The sequence below is a fragment of the Sturnus vulgaris genome, chromosome Z (assembly GCF_052056855.1).
Source record: "Sturnus vulgaris isolate bStuVul1 chromosome Z, bStuVul1.hap1, whole genome shotgun sequence".
Classification (NCBI taxonomy): domain Eukaryota; kingdom Metazoa; phylum Chordata; class Aves; order Passeriformes; family Sturnidae; genus Sturnus; species Sturnus vulgaris.
The window spans coordinates 65,099,292-65,111,995 of record NC_142283.1 but is presented as its reverse complement, the minus strand read 5'-3'; the positions used below and the strand labels follow the sequence as shown (position 1 = coordinate 65,111,995).

The 12,704-nt window shown below is 39.4% G+C and overlaps 1 protein-coding gene across 1 annotated transcript in view; it reads right to left on the bottom strand.

Annotated features, from left to right (window-relative positions):
* Positions 1-4,994: 4,994 nt before the first annotated feature.
* The window catches only part of LOC106859607 (uncharacterized), a 42,439-nt gene continuing 34,729 nt past the window's right edge, over positions 4,995-12,704 (bottom strand). Inside the window, exons 9-10 of the mRNA XM_088157024.1 lie at positions 6,483-6,741; positions 4,995-5,762 (exon numbers count right to left, since the gene is read on the bottom strand). The gene's annotated coding sequence lies outside the window, so the exon portion shown is untranslated. The remainder of the gene's footprint in view (positions 5,763-6,482; positions 6,742-12,704) is intronic.

Sequence of the window (12,704 nt, the reverse complement as noted above, 5' to 3'; positions counted from 1 at the left end):
CTTCTGTAAATTTCTGTCCCAAATAAGAGCACCAAAATGGGTCCCTGACTTCAGTAACTGGGCGCATGAAAAACATGGGGAAGAATTCTGGAAGAACAATTTAAATATCACTTTAGAATTAAGTCTAGCTTTTGCATTTTCTTACCACCAACAGTGCTCTCACTTTCTTCAGGTACACTCAATATTTCTGCTCAATGAGGCCAGGACCACTCAATAAAATCAACATCATTGCTCATAAGACAGAATAGTCTGTTAGAAAGTAAGGTGATTTTTAATAATTCAGGGCTCTGATGTGCAGTCCCTGTCAAATCTCACTGTGGCACTCCCTGGCTGATTGTTGCTGCCACAGAGTCTCATTTCACAGGGCGAGTTAACTCAAATCACCCATTTCTACTCCTGGATGAGCACAAACACCCCTCCACTCCACTGTGAATGTGATAGCTCCTGAAGTTGATGTACCTAGAATGTCAGGCACCACAGCATCCTGTGTCACCAATTTCAGCACCCTCATGTTCTCACCTACCTATGTCTTATTATAGACCCACACCAAGGAAACCTGGTTAGAGCACATCCAATATTGCAGAAAGAAAAGGGACAACATATGAGTATCAGCAAGTTTCTCTTCTGTCTCTGCCTGTGCAATATCTTCAGTGAAGTAGGTAAAATTGCTGCCTCCACACTATTCTTTTCATTATGATGTGGATGGTACATGGGAGAAATTTGTTTACAAGGTCTGGCTGAACCACTCTGAAAAAAAGGGCCTCTCACAACCACCAGTGAAAGAGAGAAGTGAAAGTCTTTCCACAGTCCTACATCAGCATGCCCAAAGTTCTGAGAATTATTGTGAGTTCAGTGCAAATATTTGTAACATGAACTCTGCTAGGACCAGTGTCCAGACAGGACTGTGGCATTTGGCAAGGGATGTGCATGCCCAAGATTTTAACCAGTGAAAGCTATGTCACTGTCAATGTGGTCCATTGCCATTCGAATAGTCATATTCGAATTGCATACGTACTAATCCAAAGTCCATTCTATTGTCATGCATCTATTTTCAAAACCTTTTTGCTTTTTTCTGGTATCAGGTTTCTGGTATTCTTTCTGAGCTGAAATAATATCTCTATAATTTTGGTTGTAACAACCTGAGACTGACCAGTGCATACTAATAAGTAGCATGCTCTAGATTGTTTCAAGATAACTAACAACCATGCACCTTTTTCCATTTAAATGGTTATCATAGAATCATCTGAATTGGAAGGGTCCTTAAATATAATCTGTTCCAACTCCCCTGCCATGGACAGGGACACCTTCCAGTACATCACATTGCTCAAAGCCCAGCCCAACCTGGCTTCGAAAAATTCCAGGGACAGGGCACCACAACTTCTGGGCAGCCAGTTCCAGATCCAGTCACTATCCTCTGAGTAAAGAATTTCTTCCCAACATCTCATAGAAACCTGTTCTCTCTCAGTTTGAAGCCATTCTTCCTTGTCTTGTCACTCCTGCTCTTGTGACAAGTTCCTCCCCATCTTACTTGTAGGCTTCCTTCAGGCACTGGAAGGCAGCAATTCGGTGACCTCAAAACCTTCTCTTCTTCAGGATGAATAATCACAATTCTCTCAGTGTTTCTTCACAGGAAAAGTGCTCCATCCCTCTAATTATCTTCATGGCTCTTCTCTAAACTTGTTAATTAATAGTTAGTGAAATATTCATAACTATTACTATTTAGTACAGGTGTGTTTAAGAGCGATTAAAGTAATATTTAATTTTTCCATTTACTGTTAACGCTACTGTTCTAATTATTCCTATCTTGATTGTCTATGTGTCTGCAGAGGCTTGTTTTTTTATTGAAATAAAAGTGTTGTAAGATTGTGCTAATAGGGAAAATTTCTTGCTTTTTACCAAAAATGTGTTAATAATTCATAAGAATGAAGTCTCTGAAACTCTGTTGTTTATATATTAAATCTAACATGTGCCTTTTTAAGTAGCTAAGGTATGGAAGTTCCTATTGTATTATTATATAAGGCCTTTTTTAAATAAAGGCTTTTTTGCTCATCTTTCTGTGGTTCCTTGCTTTAACAAAAACTTATGCCACCTTGAATTGAATTGCAATTAAATTAAACCTACTTGTAATCTCTTATACATTAATTATGAAATGCATAAATCAATCCAAAAAGAGCTCATTCAGATGATTGTGGGGTCATAAGTATACTGGAATAGAAATGTCTGAATGAGCTGCCAGGTCCCTAATGAGATTATGATACATTTTTTAAATTAGCAATCTGTAATTAAAAGATACACTAGATATATAAAAACGACTTGCTGTAATTTGTCTGAGTATGATGAACTGACTTATTCAGAGTTAGAGTCTTCTGAGTTTATTTATATTTGGCAAGTATTCAAGAAATTATCTTAAAAATCTCATGGCTTGTTTTGTTTTAATTCTGTTTTCTAAATGTTTCTTCCTGATGCCAGATTGCACTGCCCAAAAGGAAGGTTTTACAGCTTGCTAGATAGCAGGCAGCTCTGTAGTCAGAAGAAAAAACAAAGGCTCTGACTAGAAAGCTGTGGAAGCAGTCCATGCTTCAAGCATACCACCACATTTTCAGGAAACAACAGTTGTTGACAATAGATAATGGCACTCTCTGTACCGAGAAATAGAAGCTTGTTTAAAAAAAATTAACAAAAAATTGAATATGCAGTGCATTAGTTGTATAGCCAAAACTACTATAAAACATCAGGCACTACTGAGTAGCACGTGTGAACCTAAGAACTAAACCTGACTGGCATCTGCACCCCAGAGTGATATGTATGAGCTGCCAGTCCCCTCTCATGGATAGAGGCAAGGGCTGTGTGTCAGCTCTGTGTGCTCTGCTCAGTGCCATACATGCCATCACATGTCAGTGCCATTTGTCATCTCTTTGTGCAGCCTGGTCAGCCTTAAGGGCTCCTCTCTGTGCCCTGTGTGACAGGCAACAAGCAAGTCAGACCTCTCAGAAAATAATCCTTAAGAAATACTGCTTACCTGGAAGACCTCAGTAAAAACAGTTATAGAGGCAGAAGTGTGACAGAGAAGTCAGCTCTGCACAGACGAAGCTGAGAAGTGCGAGCACAGACAGGAGCATATGCCAGGCCAAGGGCAGAAGGATTCCTGAGGCAGGATCCCTTAATCCACTCATAAGTTTCCAGTAAAGATAAAAATAGCACAGGAGAGCTGGTCTGGTAGAAGAAGTCAATGTTTAGGAACTGGGAGGTACGGCCCAAGGGGACACCTCACAGGCAACTGGAGATTAGTGTTAAGGCATGTTGGGTTAAAAAAGACAAGATTAAATTTCTGTCACTGAGGGAAAGTGGGATTGTGAATCCTGTGTTAGTATGTTTAGTAAACTCTGTCACAAGCTCCTGAAAATTGGCTCTTCTCAGTCTGGTAAAGAATGTGTTTCCAGCTTGATTTTTTCAGGCTTGTTTGTGTCTGTCATTGCAAAACTGTAAAATGCATGGAGCTACTCTCTGTGGCTTCCCTGTTTTGATCTCAGTTCTGAGAACCAGCCCAGCAGTGCTTTCAGCACTGAATGACACCAGTGGTCACCTCCTTTTCCTGGACCTTTTTGCCCATCTCCAGCTGCAGAGCCAGTTATCCTTCCATCATGCGTTTTCAGAGGTGCTGACAAAATGCAGAACTGTGGGACACTTTGCAGGAATCCTGCCACTCTCTCTGTGCCAAAGCGCCCCTCCTTGCACAGAGAGGTGGGAGGGCAGGCACTTTCTCAAGTATTTCAAAGCTAGCAAAGACTTCCATCCCATCACAGGGAGAGCGAAGAAAGCCTCAGAGTGGACAGAAATTGAGTCAAGGCTGCTGCTTGCTAACTATTGGTGAGGGGGTGGCTACTGGCCCTAGGGGCTGAGATGGGTTCTGGTAAGTTGGGAGCAGCCACAGGGCTGGGCAGGGGCAGTCAGGCCGAGAAGTAATGCTTCCACATGCTCCATCGCCCATAAACTGAAAAAAGACAATGTGAATAAAGTAATTGGAGGAGATCACACACAGCAAGTCCGGCATCTGAACTGTAATGAACCTGTTGGGTTGTGGTTTCCAGATTTTATCACTCACTCTTTTCCATCGGTCACAGAGACAGCCACTGTTCACAAGAGCGAGGGAGTGAAAGTCTTGCCTTTGCCAAGCTAAACACCAATTGGTGGCCAATTTCACCGTGTGAAAAGTCTCCTGTCATTTACCTCACAAAGTTAAGAGGGACTAATTTGTGTCACAACATCCTCCAAGACCCCCAGCTGTAAAGTGAGAACAATGGTACATCATTCTTTCCACTTCTATATATATCTTTTGCTTTTTTCTCTCAGTTTTTCCCAGTTCTCTCTGTATTCCAGTACTGAGCCAAATCCCACTGACATCTTCTAAGATCTTTCTTCCCACAACCTTGAACAAGAACTGGGTCCAAGCCCCCACACACCACAGTTGCAGGTTTTATTTCACTATTGCTAATGACCAGCCCACTTTTGTGGCGTTCAGTTGGTCCTTTCCTGCGTATGAAATCCTTTATGAGCTTGCTCTGCTCTGTTCATAATTGTGACACCTCTCCTGGTCAATAATTGAGGCCAGTAGGTCATTATGCTGGAGTTATTTTTTCATGCCTCTGCAACATCCCAAAGTTTACAGTATTTGGTGTTAGTGCAATAAGCACAGAACCAGAGAAATCCCGCAGACAGTCACTTCAAAATTGTTAGTTACAAACGACCTAGAAAATATTTGGAAGGTAATGGAGTACAGCAAGCTAGCCACAGATTTCTTCAGAAACACACCAGGTTCCTCTGTTACAAGAAGTCTGTTGAAATTCATAGCCAGAGTCCTGTTTGTTTTGACAGAGGTTAAATAGGAGCTGTGTTAAAGAACTATAATTACATCTATTACAATCAGTATTTATACCTTTTGAGCAAACTATTAACTGAAAGAATGAGATTATGAACCAAGCTGGGAGATAATTTTTTATTTGATCAACAAAACAAAGCACAAACAAGCAAATAAAAAAACAAATAAAAGCAACAAACCCAACACCCTCCCAAAAATAAAATGTTTGTGTCTTTATAACGAAGACTAATTGGAAAACTGTTTATCTCTCCTTAATATTTTAGCTCTTTGAAACTTAATTTAGATAAATAAATATTCAGTAATGGTAAAATGAAGTATTTGGGATTTAGTAGCATCACAGATTAATATTTGAACATTTTAAGCTTTTGTTCTATTTTTTCTCATTCAGCAGATATCTCATTCACTATCAGTCTGAAACTGATTTTTGTATAATGTACACATTAACAAATGTTGCTTTATCCCAGGTGCAATAAATACTTCCCCATCCCAGTATGAAGTAGAGTGGAATCCAATACAAATTATGTTTTCTCAGTGGCAGTTTTCTGCTAAAGATTAGTAAAGGTGCGATCTGTACAAATGTGGATATTTTGAACTGCTCTCGTAATGCTGTGGTGGTGTCAGCAAAGCTGTACAGCTGAGAGGTATATTTCAAAGGTGGTGCACTAAAGCAGCAGCATCCAGCTCTAATGCACAGCAGAGTATTTATTAAAATGCTCTAGACTGTTTCATGGATCTCTGTCACTGGAAATGGCTCTTTTTATCCAGTCAATATATTCTTCAGGCAGCCGCATTTTAACTCCAGGTATGATTGTATTTTCCATTCTTCTCCAAAAGAAACAATCCCACAGTTCTGACCAGCACAGATTAACGGCCCAGCCGAATCTCCCTGAAGGACAAATCAGAAGTAGCTCTCAGTGTGTCCATTTTTCTCCAGAGGAGCGTGCAGTGCCACCTGCAGTGCACAAGTATGTTCGGAAATGTTGCCTCTAACCTTTTCCAGCCTGTGTAATGGAGCAATTGGTTTGCATCACTTCATGGCAGTTGAAAGGTTGCTTTTCAAGCCTGAGGGAGCCTTTGATGCAAATGCTGTGGACCAGCAGAGTGCTACCATAATTCTGTTTCTAAATGTATTTTTTATTGTTGGTATAAATTGATTCTCACTTCTTTATCAATTGTCTCTTCTGGATTCAGCACAGAGAGCATCAAAAGTAAGAACCCAACAGCACTTTTGGATATACAGTTAATTCTGTACTGTTCAAGTGTTGACTTCTGGAAAGGATCAGATGACTGAGTCCCTGAAAGCTCTGCTTTTTTCTCCCATAACTACAGGTGGTGTCCAAGGAAAGTACCACAGCTAAAGAAATACACCTGAAATTAACAGATAATCCCAGGCTAAAATTCCCATACTCTTGATCCTGCTTAGTACACTGACCTAAACTAAACAAAGTTTTAACACGCCTTTTTCACAACACCGAAGTCTCTCACAAATGTGGTTAAAATCACTAAAATATGATCAGCCTCTTAAGATGTCTAACACTGCTTTGTTCTCAGTGAAGGGGAAACCATTGTTAAATATACTTCCCCCCTTGGTAACTTTGCTTCTTACCTTGCAAGTACAGTTCAGATGTTTACTTTTCTCAGTAGTACACAACAAGTTATTTTGGGGTCATTGGTGTAATGTTTGTCACAGTTTTTTCTATTGACAATTTTAAAGAGTTGCCTTCCAGAAATATTTCGACAGCTTTCCTGGTAATGTGTCTCCCCAGCCAGCCAGTCAGCTGGCAGAGTGTGCCAGGTTCAACATCTTCAAAAGAGTCAGACAGAGGCAAGAGTTGCATATATTTATTCAGCTTGGCAGTATTCAGCTAAAAAGGAAAAAATAAGAAGGAAAAGTAAGGGAAAACTCAATTTCTTATGCACAGAGGAAGGCAAGTATCATCTAGTTTCAATTAGCATTTAGTCTCATTTTACCAACACTTCCTTTAAAAATCACTTTTCACTATTTAGGAACTAATCCTGAGCTTAATTGCCCCTTTGAGGATTCAAAATACTTTCCATAGTAGCAGTACGGCAATTTCCCATCTATAGCAGAAGTAGTAAATTCAAGCCCAGCTTTCCATTGGATACAGTGGGAAATATAAAACCTAAATGGGAGTTAGATTGCTGGATCTATGTCTTGTTCACAAACTTAACTTGACACTGAACTTCGGTGTTGAAATCAGATTCTGGTGCTTGACTGGCAGAAAAGTCTCAAAGCACAATGCAATGTGCCCACAAGCAAAGATGAAAACAAAAGCTGTAAGCAATTAGACATGAAAGCAGCAACATCACTGAGGAAAAATCAGGTCTCAGTCTATTCAGACTGCCAATTTTTGCTCTGAGAAATTCTAAAGGGCTCAAATGATTCACACTGTCTGCGTTTTGTTGGCCTTTGCTTAACAGATCCATCCTACAGCAGAGGTCAGTTAAAGCCTGTAAATCAAAACAGCCAAACCCTGACATACATCCTCAGTGCGCTTGGTAAGGGCTCACAGCTACTGAAGAGACATTTTCAGTCTTATGATCACTGCACCATGATTCATTTCACAGAGTGCTGTATAGTTCTCAGCTATACAATTCTGGCTTTACGCATTTCAAAAAATGCACTACAACAAATCAAAAGTTCATTAAAAAAAATTTTGTAGTTATTATTGCCAGTGCTGCTGAAAAGTTCCAAAGATGAAAAGCTTATTCCAAGCCATTAATGCAGAAGTGTAGAGATGGGAGGTAAATTCTGGTACTAGTGCTACCCCTGCTTCTGTGTCAAATTCAAAGGATTTTATGGTATCTATATCATTCTGGAGCAGAGTTGTGATTTTCAGCTCTAGAAATACTACTCCTAGTGATCCATTTTGGTTTTGTGTTCGCAGATACCCTGATGCTCCTGACAAGTGGCCACAGGAGAAGCCAGTGAGATGAGCTTGGTCTACACTGACAATGAAGCAGATGTAGAATGCTCACCAACATCTGGGGAAGGAGCTTCTCAGAGATGGGTCGTGATCAGGCACTTGAGCCACAGATGCTTGTATTCCAGCTAGCACAGAAAGGGACATGGTCACCTTCCTCCCCGTGTCTTTGCCATGTCAAACTAGTGATGCCATCTAAATACTAAAAACCAGGTTTCATTCACAGAATAATAGAATCACAGAATGTTACAATTGGGAGAGATCTTAAAGATCATCTGGTCCCCACACCCCGCCACGGGCAGAGGCACCTCCCTGTAAATTCAAATTCTTACAGCCCAGCCCCACTTTGGCATCAGATGATAATGTTGGCAAGGACATTTTCCATGCTTCGTTCTGCAGTGTCCTGAGCCTCCTCCACTTTGTGACCACTCTGTGTTCCTAGAGCTGAGTCTGTACGCCCTGTATTATCCACACTTTCTCTTTACCTAATTACCCCAGAAAATTAACAGTAAGTTTCTTCTCCATTTTTACTTAGTCCAACACAAGATATGACTGGGATAGAGATGTGAGCCAGACTCCATTGCATACATCACTTCAGCATTGCCTTTGAAAAATTGCTAAAGAATGTGTTTTGTGGTTTGGAGCAGTTTCTGCAATGAATGGACTAAAAAGGGAATTTTAGAGCACCGAATGAGCTTGAAATATCATCCCTGCTCTCAGAGCCAGTGATCCCCTAACTTCATCTAGATTAATCCAACCAAAAATAGACTGTTCTGTGATACCGTTAAGCTATTTAAACAATGTACTCTTCAATATCAAAGAGTAGCTAAAATGATCATCAGCACAATTCCTTTCATTATAGCAGCAATTAAAACAAATCCTTGAGGAGCATTATATTCCTGTCAAAGAGAGGCCGGTCAGACTGACAATGAGAAGTTTCCACAATCCCAAATATCTGCTGTTCTTTTTCAGCAATGGATGCCCAATGAGCTCCAGGAACAACACTGTCTTCCAATTCATCTATTCTGTAATTTATAGAAAATATAGGAAGAGAAAGTCACTACAGGAACTGAGCAACATCTCAGAGGATAATCAAAAGGTGTGTAACACAATACCATCTCATTTTACAACAACGTGATTGAAACATAGAGCAGGAAATCATTCATTTCAATGTTTTGACATGAGCTTCTTTTTTCCTCTATGTTTCTTTACTACAAATATAATTTATTGAAATAATTGTATGATAACTGACCTCCAGAGATTTTCAGAGTTTGGAATTAATTTTATGAAAGAGCCTCTCATCTTTATAAGCGGAATTGTTTGCACAAGGACTGCTGCTACTGATGCCTTTCATTACTCTCTGAAAGGTCTCCTTCGGATTTATGACCTAATCCTTCAAAGGACTGAAACTTTGCTGACAGCAGTAGCATGTCAGAACACACATCAATACTCTACACTTACCCTGAGCTAAGGGTAAATGCTCTGCTAAAGTAAGTATCTTTAATATCAATATTTTTTTGTCCTTTATTTTCTAAACACGGGATTCAGCATGTTAAGGAAGAAGGATGTGTGTTGTCTAACCCCAGACATCCCAGTAGTGAATATTTTTTTAAAAAGGGAGAATGCTTAAATTCAGAGAGTTATACACTCACTTCCTGCTAATAAACATTAAGAGTTAAGCAACCAATAAATTCCGCTCTGTTCCAAGCTCTGTAAGTATCATCGAAATGTGTTTATTAACATTTGTCTTTCTTCATTTTGCCCTGCTGAACTTAATGCAGCCAAATAATTTGACATGGCAGAACACATACCACTGGTTTCCTGTGCTTCATTTTCAGAACATAATCCCACTAAAAATAGGTAAATTTATTCAAGCCAGAACAAAGAATTTATCAATACAAACTATAAAAGAATTATTTTCTTAATTCAAGATGCATGTCTCACTGAAAGATACAATTCGTTTGTTTATACGTGAAACCTTGTTTGTGAAAATAGCTGCACAAGCAGTGCTGTAGTCCAAAAATTTCTCTTTTTGTCTACAAAGACTTTTTATCACATTTCCTCAGAGAAAATATGTCTCTATCTCTGCGACTCTAGCATGTGGTTCGCAGATTCATGTTGCTGAATTCATGTTGTTTTGCCTAAGAAAAAAAAAATATTTCAGACTTGATTAACACAAGACCCATTAGCTAGGACGTTTTACATGCACTGCAATTGCATAGAACAGGCGTTGGTGGGTTTGTGTGAGCATTGTCCTAGAGCTAGGAAAAAGGAAGCCAGACGGGTTCAGCTAGCCCCAGTGACAAAGTCAGACCAAAGCAGTGTGCTGTTAGAAACCCAAACCAGTGACCAGAGCACATTCTCTACAGGATCAGAGACAGACAACACACTTTCCACTGAACAGCTAACAAATCTGAATTTTCATAAGTGCACCTGGCTGGCTATCTCTGACATATTGACTGAAGAATTAGAGACTCCAGATTCCATTTAAAAGTCTCCTAATTCCAAAAAGGAAGACTTGGTTTTGTTTTGTAAATTTGCAAAACAGAGAATGCTAAGAATTAGTATTTCTACCCTTACAACCAAACCTGATTCAGCTGAAAAATAATGAAAGTCAAATTCATTTAGAAGGAGCTATGTCCTCTCTTTCAGACTAACCCATAGAAGAAGGCTGACCAACATGCCCACAAAGTGTTTAAGGAGGTCAGGCTTGCACAGGTTTATTGTAATTTGTTTCCTTTCAGATAGCCAAAATAAGAAGGAAAAATTAAATACAGTTCAGGGAACATTTTAAGAAAATCAGGGCATTTTACTTCCTAATTTGAACAGTAGATGTCCCTCTTACCCTGAGTCAGCTCTTCAACAGCAGCGCTGACCTCGGGGCATCCCACCTGGGGGAGAGGTGTTTCTGCTCCCATTTAATTTGCCAAAAAGGACAAGGTTCCTTGTCACAGTCACGAGTGACATCCTGACTTTGTAAGCCCAGGTCACTCAAAATCAGAGGAATAGTGTCCCCATCTAATTCAATTTCATCTCTCTGGGTATTTTGAGGCTTAGTTCCAGGTACACAGGTAAGATTTGTTTAAAAAACCTTGGGACAAAATCCCTTCTCTAAGACATTGCTGTTTCACATGCATAAAGAATCGATTTGGTCTTTTAACTGCACAGTATTTATTCTGCAGCTTTGGCAGGATCTGACTAATGAAGGTAACTGCAATGCAGATTAGTAGTTTATAGCAACTAAAAACATAATGACAAGTTCTAGGATATTTTTAGTGAGAGAACTGCAGCTTTTAACAACTTATTAAAACATCAATACTCATATTTCTTCACTTACAGGCTTGCATACCATGCCTCACTTCAATGGAGAATTAAAATTGCCCCATTTTAAGATACTTACAATGCACTACTCTCAAAACCCATTGTTTTTCCACAAGAGTTCCTCCACAAAAAACACCTAAATTCTTGTCCCACATAGCAGCCATATAAGGCCGAGAATGAGGATACACTTCATATCCTCCAACAATGTCCATGCAGCCCTCTGAAGTGCAACAGAAGTGCAATTGTATTATGTGTTGTCCAGAGGAATAGGGAATTTGGATATTTTTACTCTTAGGTGAGTACTTGCATCTCGTCAGTAGGGTAACAGCAATTAAAGAGAGCAGGCGAGCAGAAGAGCTTCCAGGTGTCATAGCTGCTGCTGTTTGCTGACAGGAACACTGCAAATTGCCGTGCACTCTTCTGCATTTAAGTGTCCCCTACAGGAAATGGGTTTGAAAGTTTTTATTAATAGCTCCCTCTCTTGAAGTTTCCCTTTACATCATTAATATGGGGTTATTTCACTGCAGATTGATTTCTCTAGATTCTCTCTTCCAGTTTCTTTAAAATCTAATCTCTCTAACCTAGATGTCTCATGGTATTCAATGCATTTTTGGCTTCAAATGAAAAAAAAAAAAAAGTGAGAAGAAATAAACTGGCTGTCTTTAAGCTGGTGAAAAAAAAGGGAGAATGAATGATGAATGCAAGGGCCACCTGAAAAGGCTTCAGAGAACACCAATGTGAGGGAATAATCAGGGCATGTAGAGTTCAAGAGCTGCTCCTGAACTGTGGACCCAGATAGAGTAAACTCAGGTCACAAAGAGTACAAAAGTCACTCCTGTGGACCAAGGCACATCAGTGGCCTGCAATTGCTCCACTGCCCGGGTAACATCTTCTGTTGAAAAGCTGAAAAATATTCGTATGCAAATTAAAAAGAACCACTGAGAATTGTCAACATCTGTTATTTTATAAGCTAAGGAATATGGGATATGAAAGACAAGCCAAGGCCAGCCACATACATGTAAGACAAAGAAATTTGTATTTTGTTAAAAAGAATTTTGGAGGGTGCAGCTTTCAAATACAGAAAACCCTAGACTCTAAAAGTGCCAAATGCAAAAAAAAACCCTAATCTGTGGTCACATAAAAAAGATAAATTGGTGAGAAACATTTCTGTATTGCAGACTTCTGTGTTTACATGCACGTTTTACACTCCTTGTTGGTAAACCACTACAAAAACCCAGTCTGCCCTGGAGTGAAGATGTTATGAAACTTGCTACCACATTCAGTACCTTTGGAAAGAATTCAAAATATAACTTACTCAATAGAATTAGCTGTCATTTTTATTCAATAATTACAGAAGGGCAGCTCTCAGTCTCAATCTCATTGTTGAATGAGATTGTAACATTGAAATGCTTATTTCTATGTCACAGAATCTTATTAGTTCAAACCCAGTTTAAAAACATGCACACAATGCAGCACAATGTAACACAATTCGTGTTTCAGAAGACTGTTCCAAAGCTCTTTTAAAAGAAAACAGATGACTATTAGAATTCATCAGCTCTTAA